This window comes from Myotis brandtii, unplaced genomic scaffold, assembly GCF_000412655.1.
Source record: "Myotis brandtii unplaced genomic scaffold, ASM41265v1 scaffold237, whole genome shotgun sequence".
NCBI classification, from domain to species: domain Eukaryota; kingdom Metazoa; phylum Chordata; class Mammalia; order Chiroptera; family Vespertilionidae; genus Myotis; species Myotis brandtii.
In genome coordinates this window covers 6092122-6095845 of record NW_005358943.1, presented here as the reverse complement: position 1 = coordinate 6095845, position 3724 = coordinate 6092122, and positions in this window count along the sequence as shown.

Sequence of the window (3724 nt, the reverse complement as noted above, 5' to 3'; positions counted from 1 at the left end):
TGGACTCAAGGGTCCCAGGTTCGATTCTGGTCAAGGGCATATACCTTGGTTGTAGGCACATCCCCAGTGGGGAGTGTGCAGGAGGCAGCTGATTGATGTCTCTCTCTCTCTCTCTCTCTCTCTCTCTCTCTCTCTCTCATCGATGTTTCTAACTCTTTATCCCTCTCCCTTCCTCTCTGTAAAAAATCAATAAAAAATATATTTAAAAAAATGATATCCCTAACATTCAGCATGGTGACTGGTACTTAATGGGTACTCAGTAAATAGTTAACTAAAGTATATTTGTAGATTGAGCAAATGGAAAAGAACTACTAGGGCATAGGTGGTAGAAGTGTGTTTTTCATCAATGCTCACTCCACCCCACACACCCATATACATGCAAACAAATGCAACATTATGAAACCACTGACAACTTGCCAAGAGGTCTGACCTTTGACAATATCTCCACCTTGGTAGGTGTGAAAGAGCTTTTAAACCTAAAGCACTTTGCAATTGTAGATTATTATTCTAGCTCTGATGAAGCCAACAGCTACTAGTATATCCTAGTTTTAACCAGTCACTATAGGAAGCATATGTTGACAAAGACTGCCCATGAATAATGGTCCATTGTGTGAAACTAACTCTTACTAGCTGTATTCAGAAGATGACCTACTCCTGAATTACAATAATATTGCAAAAACTTTAAAGAGTTATCCAAGACAAGGAAATTCCACAGTAATTTCGTTGGAGTGATTTTCCTGATGCCACAATAGACCGATGTATAGTATATTTCATCTCTGCAGATGATATACTTGGGGTCCAGGGTATAGAGAGGTCACATTCTTTGAATCTCCCTTAAGGATTAGTCCATACTAGGCACTAAGTGACCTTTCCCTCACTTAGCGACTTCAGATTCAATGTTTTGATATAATGAACCTGTTATCACTGAAGTGATATATCATTTTTTTTAGTTATGACAGTGAACATAATTTAAATAATGATGAAAATAATGATTAAGGAACTTTTCTATTAAAATGAACGAGGTGTTTAAATTTGAAATTATAGTCATTGTCTCCTCATTGCTTGAAGATATTACTGATCCTCTTCTTCTTAGACTTAGGAGTCCCATTTCTGTGGAGGTATATTTTTTTAAAGTGTTTTACCCAGAAAACATGTATTAAACACCTGCAGGGGAAATTAAAGACCAGTAAGACACAGAATCTACCTTCAAGATGCTTATATTCAGTGGGGGAGGCAGGTGAATCAATTGTTGTGTAAAGAATAAATGTCATGATGGGAGATCCTAACTAAGGAAGCCTAGAGGAGGGGCATCTAATACGGACTTCTGATACAAGGTTCGTAAGTTCAACCGTTTTTTGTATTTGTTTTTAAATACAATGTTTTTAGAGCAGCTTTAGGTTCACAGCAAAATTGAAGGGAGATTTGCCATATAACCTCTGCCCTCACACAAGCACAGCCTTCCCCATTATCAACACCAGAGAGGTACATTTGTTACACTTTGTATACAAATGTAAAGTCCACATTTTACCTTATGTTCACTCAGCGTTGTGCATTCGATGGGTTTGGACAAATGTGTAATGACATGTATCCACCATTATAGTACCATACAGATCTCACTGCTCTAAGAATCTTGTCTCAGCCTATTCATCCCTTCCCTCCTTACCCCAGACCCTGGCAATCACTGACCATTTTATTGTCTCCATAGTTTTGCCTTTTCCATAATGTCATATGGTTGGAATGTCACAGTATTTAGCCTTTTCAGATTGGCTTCTTTCACTTAATAATATGCAGGTAAGGTTCCTCCACATCTTTTCATGGTTTGATAGCTCACTTCTATTTATCACTGGATGATAGTCTATTTTCTGGATGTACCATAGTTTGTTTATCCATTCACCTACTGAAGGACATTTTGTTTGCTTCCAAGTTTGGGCAATTATGAATAAAGCTGCTATAAACATCTGCGTGCTGGTTTGGTGTGGATCTGGATGATAGTCTATTTTCTGGATGTACCATAGTTTGTTTATCCATTCACCTACTGAAGGACATTTTGTTTGCTTCCAAGTTTGGGCAATTATGAATAAAGCTGCTATAAACATCTGTGTGCTGGTTTGGTGTGGATATAACTTTTCAACAAGTTAAATGTTCAAGGATGACGTTCAGTTAGCTAGATAGAGAGATGAAAGCTAACTATTCCAGACAGACAAAATAGCATGACTATTCAGGATTCAGGGGATTTCATCTCATATGCTAAATTTTAAACTTTATCCTAAAGACATGCTGAGTTATTGAAGGTTTTTAGTACAGCAATGACAGGTCAGAGACCTAATTAATATTCTAGAAAATTCTCTCTGCCAGCCACATGTAGGATGGACTGAAGGAGGTGATGCCAGAGTCATTCTGTTTTCCAAGAAATGAGGAGACCCTGAACAGGGCATAGAGATAGAAAATAAATTAAGGCAAGAGGCTCTCTAGACTTGTGATTGGTTGATGTGGAGGTGAGAGTAAGCAGATTTCTGGCTTGGAGACTGGATGGATGGGTTGCCAGGCAATATAAAGACGTGGGAGGAGGAGCTAGTCTGGGGTGGATTAGAGATATAATGAGTTTTAGAATACTTGACTCCTGGTTTTATCACTTATTAGCTACCACAAGCCCCTGCATTTGTGCCCTATACCCCTGGGGACACAAGAGTAGACCTTCCTTCCCCCGGCTGCCAGCTCCGGCTTCCCTCCAGCCCCCCGCAAGCACCTGGGACCCAGGCTTCCCTTGCAGCCTTGGCTTCCTGCGGAAGGACATCTGGTCTAATTAGCATATTACACTTTTATTATTACAGATATATAAAATCTCAGGGCATTTGCTTGAAATTCCTTGAAGCAAACAATAGAAATCAATTGCAAAGTTCTGAGAATCCCAGAACGTCCCAACTCTGATGGCATTGCATTGCTAGGTCAAAACCCTTGACCTGCCCAAACTTCAGTTTCCACTCTGCATTACCTGTACTCCTTCCTCGCCTTTGCTTCTTTCAGAACGGCAGCTTGCCGGTAATTGTCAAGGTCTCCTAGAAAGTGCCTAGACTGGAGCGGCATTCACTTTCCTTTGAAGATGCACACATACCATTTTGTCTCATTTCCAGCTCCTTCTTTCACCATCTAGTATTTTTGGGATGGTCGTCCACTGCCACACGCCCAGCTTTCAGAGCTGAAACAGGAGCTTTCCATCAGTGGTTCTCAACCTTCTGGCCCTTTAAAACAGTTCCTCATGTTGTGACCCAACCATAAACTTATTTTGGTTGCTACTTCGTAACTGTAAGGTTGCTACTGTTATGAATCGTAATGTAAATATGTGATATGCAGGATGGTCTTAGGCGACCCCTGTGAAAGGGTCGTTCGACCGCCAAAGGGGTCGCGACCCACAGGCTGAGAACAGCTGATCCAGACAATTCTGGATTCAGACCCCGAGTCTACCTCTCCTTATCTGGAAAATAAAGCCTAAAAAACCACATATCTATTTTATAACGTTCTAACTATAGGGGTAAAGTGTCTAATGTGTGAATGATGCTTAAAGGTGACGGGTCAGTACAATAGCAAAGAGCTTATCCTTTTGGGCGGGTCTGGTTTTCAGGGTGTCGGGGCCCTTTAAGGGGGCGTCACCCTAGTTTCCTACGCGAATGGTTCCGCCTGTGCTGGGGCGGGAGGCGGCGGCCCTGTAACCCGGAACTGACGGCCG